The sequence below is a fragment of the Myripristis murdjan genome, chromosome 6 (assembly GCF_902150065.1).
Source record: "Myripristis murdjan chromosome 6, fMyrMur1.1, whole genome shotgun sequence".
In the NCBI taxonomy this organism is placed as follows: domain Eukaryota; kingdom Metazoa; phylum Chordata; class Actinopteri; order Holocentriformes; family Holocentridae; genus Myripristis; species Myripristis murdjan.
This window is the reverse complement of record NC_043985.1, coordinates 26,488,755-26,501,582: the sequence shown is the minus strand read 5'-3', so window position 1 is coordinate 26,501,582 and position 12,828 is coordinate 26,488,755. Positions and strand designations below refer to the sequence as shown.

At 41.0% G+C, this 12,828-nt stretch overlaps 1 protein-coding gene across 2 annotated transcripts in view; it reads left to right on the top strand.

Annotated features, from left to right (window-relative positions):
• The first annotated feature begins 6,993 nt into the window (after nt 1-6,993).
• Nucleotides 6,994-12,828, top strand: part of osbpl5 (oxysterol binding protein-like 5) — a 54,764-nt gene continuing 48,929 nt past the window's right edge. The window contains exons 1-2 of one of the 2 annotated variants that reach the window (XM_030053018.1): nt 6,994-7,009; nt 8,426-8,717. The gene's annotated coding sequence lies outside the window, so the exon portion shown is untranslated. The other variant, XM_030053017.1, reaches the window with a different exon arrangement.

Genomic DNA, 12,828 nt, shown 5'->3' with positions numbered 1-12,828 from the left:
AATGGGATTAAAGATGCTATTACATTTTTTCCCTGCCTGTATTCGTCTCTGGCTGTGTACTTATGTGAGTGTGTGTGGTCTACAGCTCTCTTACATAACAGCACATGGATTTCCAATGGACTTACAGATCTTTTTTTTTCACTGTCCTGTCAGTTTTATCCATTCATACCCAGGATTTTTGATACTGGTTACAAAACTCTAAGCTGACATCAATCAAAACATATGTTGGCTTTTCTGTTGTGTAACAACTTAAAAGCTAGTATCAAAGCAAATCCCATGGTCTGCCTGAAAAGCACCGTGGATACTGCTTCATTGCTGCCAGCCACTGATAAATTCATCATGTAAATATTTCCCAAATTGTTTCAGTCAAACTGTGAGATCAAAGGTAGTAAAACAATGCAGTGTCAAGAACATGCTGCCTGCTGCAGAGGAGGATGGAGCTGGCACACCTCTGCATTATTCAGGGCAACTTTGAGGATGCAGGTAGCTAAGTGCACCCTCGTAGGATGAATAAGTAATGGGTGCCATTTCTGTATTCTCTCTTCAGGAGAAATGGTTTTCTATAAGGAGACTGCTGTGCAACTTCAAAAAGTTCTAATTTTACAGCTTGCAGCAGGGCTACACTCGGGGGGTTTGTGCATTATGTGGGCGTTTTGAGGGCAATCATTTTCACACGGTGTATAGTGCACTCTGCGGGGCTGCAGCTCATGGCAGTGGAGTTAATATGTTATGAGATTTTGTTGGCATGTCAGCTTCAATCATGGATCATGGAGAGGGCCTGCTATTCCTCCTCTCCTACCTGTCCCAATTTCCCCCTTTTTTCCCTCTATAGTTCAAAGCTACTGTATATTACAACTCAGCAAGCGCTCCTTGCAGCTATATACACTATGTTACTATTGTCATGATTTTTGTTTCATGTTTCGCACATCCCAAAAATAGACTTTGGCTTTTGGCTACCTCCCCTTGGCTCCTGTGGTGAGGCTATCAATAAAGAAATGCTGCTGCAGGCTTCATCCTAGCTTACTCTTGCTTTTGTGTGGAAACCTTGTATCTCCAGAATGTTACTTTCTCAGGAACTATGAAAAATAGCATTGTTTTCTTAACTCGACTGCAATGCACTTTTCCACATCACATAATGGATACTGAAAGGGTTTCAAATACACGACAGGTCAGAGAATTTTCTCGATGCATAGAGGACACATGAGAATTACTAAAAGTGGAGTTGGGAGATTTTCACATGACAGCCGCGACGTGCAACCAGCGAAGGACAGAGATTTAAATGGGACACAGATGTAACTGGGTGCTCCAAATTTAATGATGAGATCAAACGCTTGTGTGCCAGTAAATCCTCTATAATGGATTATATCAGAAGGTTTCAGATTGTGATTTAGTGCAGTAAATATATTTTTTCAACAGTCTCAGAAAATGTGATGTGGCCTGGGGTACAATATCTGCACACTGACAGCTCTGCCCTGGCTGAACACGGCTCACAAATGTAGTTCAGGTCAGATCAGGTCAGTTCACCTTTCATTACATAACTGTCAGAAAGTCTGGGATGAACATCAGCCAGTTCACTGACAACAATAAAACAGCTGCTCAGCCTGCATCACCCTAAAAAGCAGAAGTCACCTCATAATAGCCACAAATACATATTTCTCAGTCGTTTGTCACTGCATTGTGCCACTTACTTGCTGCTATTGTAATTTTATAGACACAAACACTGTAGTCGTTGTATTTATCACTATATTTTGATTTATTTCTAGTAAAAGAAAAAAACAAGCTGAATCCTACAGGTTAACACATTTTTGGAAATGAACTTTTCATTACTCAGCCTACCAGAGACTGATACATCCAATAGTGTTCTTCAAGCCATTTTTATGTAGTTACAAGCAATTAGCAACTTTTAACTTTCTTATTTCTTGTTCAGAGTTTACTCCACCAATCCCAAGCCCTCTCTGACAACCTGCTGTTATTTATCAAAGCACTAAAGACTTTGTCTGTGTTGATAATTTCTAGTTTTTTCAAATGACGACATGTGAGTTTATATGACTGCACAAGTTTTACCCGTCAAAGAGAAAATGTTGACTGAATCAGGGTTCAAAATGTGGACTATTGAATTGAAACCGTTAGGAAGGTCAAAGACACACTCCTGAATGTTTTGGCTGGCACATTTTACAGTCGCTGCCGTAGAGTGTTTTAATAATCTTGTCATGGAAATTAGAGATGATTTGGTGGGTGAGGATGCTCGTGTGTTACCATGGCAATGGCAATCATACAAATTCACGCAGTGCTGTTTCCTGTCCAAGCATAAAATGATGTTAATTTACATGACATTATCAAGACTCTGTGGAAATCCTGTCACACGTACCAAAGGAAATTACCATGGCACCCTATGATTAGGGTTGCAACCAACAATTATTTTCATTGTAACTATAATTAACTATTATTAATTTATTCATCATTAATCAATAATCATTTCATCATGAAGATGTCAAGATAATGCCAAATGCTCACCACAGTGCAGATCGCAAGTTTTCATTTTATTAGAATATAAAGCAAGTTGTATATGGCAAATGCTTTGAATTGATCAAATTTACAAGGTTTTAAAATTTCATTTTACAATTAATTTTCTGTTTTCTGCTGTTTTCTCTTAAGTAATTATGCATTTCTAAAATTCATAGATTTCCCTTGGACCTCCATGCTGGAAGGTCAAGGCAGGTGTGTTTTTTGTTTCTTTGTTTTTCCATCAGAGGTTATGCTGACATAAAATAAAATTAATTAAACCTGTCATAATCAGGATTAGAGCTGGACCCACAATGCAGACAAAAAGAACCAAAAGATTGATGCAAAAAGAGTTTATTGCAAGGAGTTCTGGTTGTCTTAGCTGGTGCTGGTGGTTATTGCTGGGTGGTGAGGACATGTAGAAAAACCAGGGAGAATCCAGGTGAATGAGAGGAAGCAGGTTCAGGGTCCAGTGAAGTGGTGGCAGGGAAAAACAAGAACGGATGACTAGGAAAAAACAAAAACAATATCAGGCCACAAGACCGAGAGCTTCAAAGAGAATCTTTCAAAAGATACAATGGGCCAAGGTGCACTACCACAGAGGTTAGCAAACAATCTGGCGAGGAGTGGAGAGCTGAACCAGGCTTATACACTCCTGATCAAAATTTTAAGACCAGTTGAAAAATTGCAAGAATTTACATTTTGCACTGTTGGATCTTAAGAAGGTTCTAAGTAGAGCTTCAAAATGCAAAAAGAAGAAATGGGAGTGAGACAAAAAAATTTTAGTAAGCAATTTATTGCAAACAACCATTAAACTGAAATAGGCTGTTCATCAGCTGATCAAAAGTTTAAAGAACATATCTCAAAAAAAAAAAAAAAAAAAAAAAAAAAAAACCTTTCTTGTTAATCACCTCAAAAATTCGTTTCGGCATGCTTGATGCTAGTGTTTCCAGGAGGCTAGTGGGAATGTTGCTCCAGGTGGTAAAGATGGCTTCACGGAGGGCATCCACTGTCTGGAACTGGTGTCTTTTTTTGTAAACTTCCCTTGCCATCTAACCCCAAATGTTCTCAAATGGATTTAGATCAGGGGAACACACAGGATGGTTCAAAAGAGTGATGTTATTTCTCTGGAAGAAGTCCTTTGTCAGGCGGGCATTGTGAACTGCAGCGTTGTCCTGGACCATCAAGGTTAAAATTTTTCTCATCAGAGAATAAAACTTTCTTCCACATTTCAATGTCTCATGTTTGGTGCTCTCGTGCAAACTCCAAATGGGCAATTTTGTGCCGTTTTTTGTTCTTAAAACCCTTCTCTCGCAGATGCTGTCTGATGGTTATGGGACTGAGAAAGTTTTTTTGCCTTTGCAGGTCATGACAGTGTGGATAGCTGACAGAAAATGACACTGAATCCACATTTTTGTGAAGATTTGGGCTTTTAAAGGCTGTGGTCTTAAACTTATGATCAGCTGATGAACAGCCTATTTTCAGTTTCCAACTAGATCCAACAGTGCAAAATGTAAATTCTTGCAATTTCTCAACTGGGGCCCGTTGCACAAAAGTAGGATTAAGACATCCGGGATAAGTGAGTGAGCCGAGCTCAACGAATCCAAAACACGAGCGTCCAGGCTCAATTGATTGCACAAACACCAAGCCAGGATCAGCAGACACGGATTCATCAAGCCAGCTGAAACCTATCCTGGATCAGTGCGCGCACGCGGCTTCCTCAGTAGACCCCGCCATCGATCACAGATTCACCGATTCACCATAGCAGCGAGAGCAGCGTATTTCTCCCCCTCTGAGGCAGAAATCCTTATGGAGGCTTACGAGGAGGTGAAAGATCAAATAAAAAAGAAGGACAACACCGCCACTGTTATCAAACAACGAGAGAAAGCGTGGAAAAGTACTGCAGACCGCCTGAATGCGTAAGTAGTGCGCAAATACACACTCACTGTTCCGCTGAAACCATCACAATTACAATCCAAATAGTTAATTAACATCTCCGAAAACGTAGTTGTCCTCTGATTATTAATCAGTTGAAATTGTAAGTGAAATTTACTGCAGATGTGAGTGAAATTGTGTAAATGTAACTCCTTCAGACTGTATAACAATTTGATAAATAGATGAGCTCACTGACTGAATTGAATTTCACTTTAGGATAAATAAAGTTCCTCTTATGTTATCCTTATATTTGCCCCTCATGCTCCCCTGCATGCACATCAAGATAAAATCCCCCTCAGGTGCCCATGAGGTGGGTTTTGTGAATAGGAAATCCTTTCACAGCATTATGTTCAGGTGAACATGACTTTTTGATATTGTCAATTAATGAACACTGTACACTGCTTGTGATGTCAGTTGATTGGTTTAATAGTCTTCATCTTATAATTTCAGATTCTGCAATGCTGACTGTCTGATCAGCAATGTTGTGGCAAAGTGGCCCGGCTCAGTCCATGACTCCCAAGTCTTTCAGACCTCTGGAATCTATCAGCGCCTATCACAAGGTGAGCCACACAACCTCTATTAATAACCACTTTTTACATCATGGCTGTGTCAAGAATGTCACTCTATTTATGAGGTTGTGATGACGAGATTTTGTATTGACAGGTGAATTCTCTGGTATGTTGCTGGGGGGCAGGGGGTCTGCCTGCCAGCCTTTTCTCCTGACACCACAGACCCCCAGGGAGCACAGCAGGCCTACAGTCCTGCCCATGCCAGGACAAGGGCCAGGACTGAAATGACCTTTGGCCTCCTGAAGGTGCTTTCACTGTCCTCAGGACTTAAGGGTCAGGACTTTGAGGGCATGTGACATCACTGTGGCCTGTGCTGTTCTCCAAAGTGTGGCCTGCCTGAGGAAGGAGAGGGCCCCCAGAGTGCCATCACACAGACTGGGACAATCCTGCATCTTCCCTGATGACGACAGTGGTCGGCTGCTCAGGGACCAATATGTGTTAAATTATTTTAGTTAACATGCATGCTTTAAATTTAAGTTAAATATGTCCTGCAGTGGCAGAGATACATGCTGTGAATTTCAGTTAAATATGGCCTGCATTGGCAGAGGAATTAAAAAAAAAAATGCTTAATTGTATTTAAACTGATTTGGCCTCTTATGTCGTTTGTGCTGTATACTGTGTGTATACAAGTTTGCTACTGCATCCATTCATTTGTCTGTTCATTTGTTGTGTATGGATTTGTCCTGCATTTATTTCAGTGTGCAGACATGCAGGGTGTATTACATACAGACCTTTGAATGTGTCTTTATTCTTGTATTGTATAATATGCTTTGATTCTGTGCTTTCTATCATGTAGAGTCACTGTGTGAAGGAGCTGATTGTTTACCTGCTTTGATTTATCCTTATTCAATAAAGGAATGTCATGTTACTCTTTGATGTGTATTTATATTTATATGGGATGTGTATTTTATAGTCTATGGGAAACTGTAAATTATCTAATATTGCAACATCTAAAATCATCATTTATCATCAAATTAATGATCACAAATGTTTAAATGACAGGGGGTCTAGTTTTGACACTTTCCTAAAATAATCGCCTAAGTTTTTTTTTTTTTTTTTTTGTCAAAAATGAGTTTTTTGCCTAAATCATCTCCTCTTGATGCTGGCCACCTCTGGTGAAATCACCAGCATCAGAACAGGTGATGCCATTCTACCCCTGAAGTATAACTGCCTAAATCACTTGTGTGCAAAAACTGTGACTTTGGTAGTTTTTATTTTTGCAAAAAAAAAAAAAAAAAAAAAAAAAAAACGTTTTCAGGCTATTTTAAGCATTTCAAGATGGCAGCGGTATCAAGAAGAAAGAAAATTTTCTCTGCCAGTGAAGTTATTTCAATGATCCAGGGCTCATCCTCAATTGGTAAGTGATGAGGTTTAGTATAACTTTGGCATATAACATATTACAATTGCCTAAGTCAACAAAGGCATGTTCAGAAATTTGCCTAAGTCATTTATTTCTGTTATGTTACATAATTGACTGACATTGTTTTTAGTATGTCAGTAGTCATTTTTTTTTATATAACATTTTTGAGTGAAATTATCAATAAATATCATAGTTAATTTTTTCGTGAATTTTTTTGTGTCTCTTGAAAAACCTGAAAAAATGACTTAGGCGATTATTTTAGGAAGGTGTCGATGTGATAACAATGCGTAGTGGGCAGTGGAATAACTTTTAGTTTCCGTTTGTGGTGACTGCTGACTGAGATAAGGGATAAGATTAAATAAATCCTGGAACTTAGCCTGGTCTGGACCAGGCTAGCTCCACAGAATATATCTCCATGGTAACTTATATCAAAACATATCCTGCTATCCACTATCCTACTTTTGTGCAACCGGATCAAGGATAAGTTAATCCAGGATAACCAAGATATCCCGGCTTAATCCCTTATCCTAGTTTTGTGCAACAGGCCTCTGGTCTTAAAATTTTGATCAGGAGTACATGCAAAGAGGCTTGATTGCAGATGGCTGGCAGGTGGGTTGACTGTAGAGGACTAGCAGGTGTGCAGGTGGGTTGACTGTAGAGGACTAGCAGGTGTGCAGGTGGGTGTGATGCAGCTACAGACAGACAGACACAGAGAGACAGGGGAAACCAATGCAAAAAAGGGTAGGAAACACTAGGATCCTGACACAACCATGCAGAACAGAAAGTTAACATTTACTCTCCGTAGTGCTGTGCTGTGTGTGTTTATTGTGTTTATCCTGTCAGTTTTCTTGTCATGAAACAGGGATTTTATAGTAGAGAAGGTTTCCAGATGAACTGAGTCCACCAGCCTAAAACTAGTGTGTGTTTCTAAATAACTGGTGGGCATTTATGTACATGCAGCACCGGTCACATGGTAATTAGGGAATTTGCAGCTGTGTTAATTTCAGTTTTTAGCGTGCAAAATCGGCAAACACCCACAGGTTCAACGTGGTGCAAAATTCAGGGAAAATGGCGGCTCTTTTTGTAAATCTGGACCAAAGAAAACTGGACATAATCTCAGTACTTTTTGCTTCAACAGTATGATGACTGGTAAAAAGAGGTGCTTACAAGTAGGTTAGTTATTTTTAGGTAAATACAGGCAGACAAGGGGGAAAAAATGTATGTCGAAGAGCCCATGCCTGTGTTAACCTCAGGCCCCAAAATCACCAAGTCTGCCCCTGGCTTCAGGAATTGTATTTGGAGGTTTGAAACCAACACAGACAAATAAATGATGTAGTATACAAAACATTAAAAGGAGAAATTAAATTATGTGTCTCTTAACCCTCCTGTTACGTTTAAATTCACATTTTTTTTATCAGTTACTGATAAAAAAAAAAAAATGGAAAAAATTTTATCATTGGAAAAATTATCATAATAAAATTTATGTTCCAAGTTTATACGTCAGGTAATTTATGTTTCTTGTTGACTAACTAAATAGCCCTTTAAATAAAACACCACAGCCCCACTATTCTCCTCTTATACATCAAAGTTGATGTGGGAATCATGTATTTTCCCTCCCAAACGCCACATTAACTATCAGTGGCTCTCACTCTGCCACAGGTGTGGTTATATTCAGTTGGGGCCCTCAAGCAGACACAGGTTTTTTGACAATTATAAATGGCATGTTGTAGTTCCTCAGTGTCATTCAAAACAACTAAAACAAATGTATGTAAAATGTTTATATTTCTTGTATGTTTATGTTTTGTAAAGCTAATAGAGTCATCTCTTGAGTCATTTGACCCCCAGAAACACTAGCGGGTACCAAATGTGTACAGGACACCGAAAACATATCATGTTCATTATATGTTTACCCACTTGTCCGCATTAAATTCTGAAAAGTGATGAAATACGAAGCAAAAAAAATAAACTATGTTGATCATGTATTTGGATAAACACTGAATGGGGTTAAACTGACCCTAAAGATAACAGGAGGGTTAACACTGAATATTTTGCTTTGCAGTGAATCTTGAACTTGACTTGGACCGCTTGCTTGCTGTTCCCTGCTGTGCCTGCGGGGGGCGCTCCAGCTCCCAGCAGGGGCCGGAGAGCCGCAGCGGCAGCAGCGGCAGCAACGGGAGGATCCAGTCCACTCTCCATGTTGAGACGGAGCAAGTTGTGTGTCCGCGTCCAGCCGCCTGCCCCCCTCAGCCCGGGCTCCTCACAGACCCCACGCCATGAAGCGGTGCCAGAGCAGCGGGCTGCCAAGGAGCCGCTGAAAACTACTGCATGTGCGCCGCCCTGACCGACACACAGTAAGTTTACCTTTATCTAACTGTCCATTTTAACGGCACCAACAAATCGGCGAGAGGAAGAACTTGCTGTTTTATTTTTTATATAACCGAGCTGAGGTTACTTGTTTTTTCTTGAGATGTTTTTGCAGGACGTGCTAGCTAACGTTAGCTAGCAGTGATCTTCCAGATAGCGCTGGCTGGCACAGTGATGATTGTTTTGTAAATCCGTCAGCTTTTGGCGTCGTTGCGTAAGTATTTGGCCAGTGTTAAGTCGTATATATATATTTCACTTAGGTTAACGTGAGGTCGGGTGACAGCTAGTAAGGGTCTTAGCGACAAAGTAAACCCACATTAGCGAGTTAGCTGAGGGGACGATGCCCCATGCGGTTGGTGCTTGCTTGGTTGTCACTTGTTTGCATGGCAACCATGAGCCAAGTCGATGTCTGGGCTGCAAAGGAGGCTATCCTTGTGGGGATTCGCTCACATTTTTGGGATTTATCTGTCTTGACCAGCTTTAAATGTGGCTCTTCATGAAGTGGCCAACAACGGAGTGGGTAGCCTGTGTGAAAAGGCATGTGACATAGCAGATTAGTCATAGGGAAGCTAACCATACTAATTAATAACCTCTACTAACCAATGGAAACACACTGGGGCACACCACGTCATCATAACAAGCAATGCATTATGTATGGCAGAGCCTAGGCATAATGCAGTGTTTAATTGCAGAGGACTCTTAAAAGAGACCACTGAAGGTTGTATACATTTCAATGTCATCTCTGCAGCAGTGGTGTGTGTAGCCCCTCTGTTGTGGGTGTGCTGCCAGAGCTGTAACCTTTCTCATGTTTTCATTACCAACACATGATGGCTGTCAACAAGCCTTAATGCATGGTCCTCACTCAGGATGCCAGGCCATTTTGGAGAGTGACATCTCAGGTGGTGTTGATGCTCGTATTTACTTCTCATGACAGCCCACACTGTCAAAATGTGGTCAGCATGACTAGAAATGAAGAGAGGGGGGGTTATAATCTCTTTGAGAACATGAACTTAAATGTGGAGGTTTCTCACATGTGGTCTCACCTCAGCCGCCTCAGCCCGCTGCAGAGATGGTGAGAGCTCATCTACTTTATTGTGTGGTATTAAGTGTACTTGGGCTCTGCGAGAGAGGAGAATAGCACGGTGATGCACTTTAGTTAATGGTTAAGGTTTAATTGGAGCGTGTTGCAGAAAACACTGGAAAAAAAAATAATCAGTGGAGATGGCAGTCTAAGCACAAGAGGAAATGATTACCCGAGTGCCAGAAGTGAAATGTGTCCGTGTCATTTTGGAAATCGCTGTTGAGTGCGAAAAACACAGTTTAACAATCTGGCTCTTGTTCCTCCATTTTTCCTGGTACAGGCTCTGCTAGGTTCTTATTTGCCTTGTCGCCCCATTCTTTCCACCCTGTGTTTGGGTTTGGGTGGTACACTCCATCTTCCAGAGCAGCGTACGCAGGCCATTTACAAGAGGCTTGGTCTAACTTTAGAATTCTCTGTCAGACTCTGACTTGCATTGGGGAGAGAAAAAAAGATCTGATATTGAATGACCGCAAAATGTCAGACTGCAAATAGTGTCAGTAGCAGGGCTGGTAGCACACAATGCATTTGAAAGTCAATTCTACTGACTGGCACTTGTAAATAGGCCAAGAGATCCATAAAAGCACTCATTTATTGTCTGTCCTCTTTGTTTATTGTTTCTCATGGAGTCTCTGTAGCTTTAACTATTTGTCTTTACTTTTGTTAGATTATTATTTTTTTATTTTATTTTCTATGGTGAATCGTGTCCATCTAGGCACAGTTTTCACTGGGTCTCTCATCTCAAATTCGGGATCATTGAGGTTTTGTATTGATTTGTGGTTTGGTGTGCTGATGTGCTCCCGTCCAAAGCCGCATTGTGCCGTGTGAGAATCTACGCTGCGCTAATCAGGCAGGGAGATTTAATGGTGTTGGTGCCTAAGCCTATCAACTAGAACTGTGGCTTTCCTCTGCCAGCAGTGACAAAGGGATAGAGAGAGAGAGAGACGGAGGTAGTGAATGAAGGAAAGAGAGGGATGATGAGAGAGTGTGAGGAGCTGTCTGAGTCACTTTGTGAGGGCGTTGAGCGCTGAATCTTTCATCATTGATTTTTTTTTTTCTAGTGCGAAGCTACAGCAACAGATGTCCCAACTTCCATGCTCTGTTTAGAGGAATGCTCAGAAAACACTGTGTCCAATCACATACTGGGGGTCTGACCTCTGCGGAAGAAGCCGCTCTTACAGTGAATGTCATTATTTTGGGGAATAGCTGATCTTCCTGTGGAACATTGGTTGAGCACCATTAAGTCGTTAACTTTGCTTGTGTAACTGACTGCATATTAAGCTTTATCTGTTCGCTGAGTCTATCATGAGCCAAGTTGGATGCCAGAGAGTCAATACGGTGAAACTAAGGATGCACTGATTGATTTGCCAGTGACGGGAACTGTTAGATTTTTGCAAAACTAAAGCGATTGGCGACTAGCTTTTGCCTAGCTGGTCACCGATTGCATGTACTGATTATTTTTTTTGTATCTCTGACAAGCCCTTTGATAAGGTTCAAAACAGAAAACAAGGAAAAAGATCCATCCGTCATGTGACATACCCGTCCTGTGACACACAACGTGTCTGCAGCTTTTAGAAAGTGTGTACAGCCAATAAGAAATTTGCAGTTTTGTAATCTGGATGACGGAAAACTTAGCTGTGGAGAAAGTCCAAGGACAGCCAAACATTTGTTATAAATACAGAGACTTCTAACTGTAATAAAATAAAGCTGAAATGCCCCAGTAGCTCACCAGATAACGGCGTGTACCGTGTTTAAGAGTGAGTCCTGATCGCAGTGTTCTCGGTTCGAATCCGACCTCAGGCCATTTGACCAGACCATCAGACCATGCTGAATGCTGTGAATAATTTAGCTGTGAGAACGAAGTCACACTGTCTTTGACCTCCAGCACTGGCTGTGCTCACCTCCTCCACATGCAACATTTGTACTGCTTTGCATGCATGTATTTGTACGCTTCTGTATGCTTTGTATACTTGTATTGGTATTTCTCGTGTGCACACCAGCTTCCTTTGGTGTAGGATAAACCATTAGTTTGAATCTGACAGCTCTTTACTATGGGAGTGTCCTACTCCAGGGTTTGATAAGTGGCTCAGTGCCGTTCCAGCTCCCTCGAGACTTAAATGCTTTCCCCGACATCTAGTGGGGGAATCTAGGCTAATACTGCTCCATATTGAATCTGTCTCTCTCTGCCCCAAGAGAGCAACCGCACTTTTAGCAGCCTCCATTGTGCCAAGATCCCCCCTCCCTCCCTGCTCTTGCAGTTCTTTTTTTCTTTGTCCTGAGTTACTTTGCAGTGGTTATTTGGCCTTTATCTGTCTAAAAGCAAGTTCCTCTCTCACAGAATGTCATTCTTCCCTATTGAAACAGGGTTCCCTTTGAATACAACAAGAAACACTGATATGATTTAACTGCATTATTAGATTGAGAAAAAAGAGAGTGCACAAATTAACATATGGTCCATTGCGGAGAGACTGTTAAAGGTGTTAAAATGCACACCTTGTTAATGCAGAGATCACAGTGTAAAAGCTGGATTATGTCATTGTGGGCTTTGTTGCACCTGTTTGTCTGGGAGATGCCAGTTCATTCATGGCTAACTATTATCATCCTACCTGCTTTCTGTGTGGACACCAGGATTATAACAGCATATAGCATCACTAAACGCTAAGCCTTTGTGTGTGCATCACATTACATTCTCTCCATGAGCACCGTCTGGTTTTTAATCAGGGATGTAAGGTCACACTTGTCACCACAACACCACTTCATGGCCTGGGATTTTTTCACACTGTGTTGAGCAAGAACTGAAATTCTAACAGAAAATTTCCCCTATTTTGTGAGGGAAAAGGAAAACTGAAGTGCAAAACATAAGCTGGTTGACCCCTCACTTACATATGTGAAGTTTACATTTTGTTTAGAAGTTTTGAATCTTAGTTGAAACAAAAATTAAGGCCAGTTTCATCCCCAAAGAAGTCTGAAAGGTAAAACAAACAAACCAAGACTAAAGTATACATCTACAGACACAAACC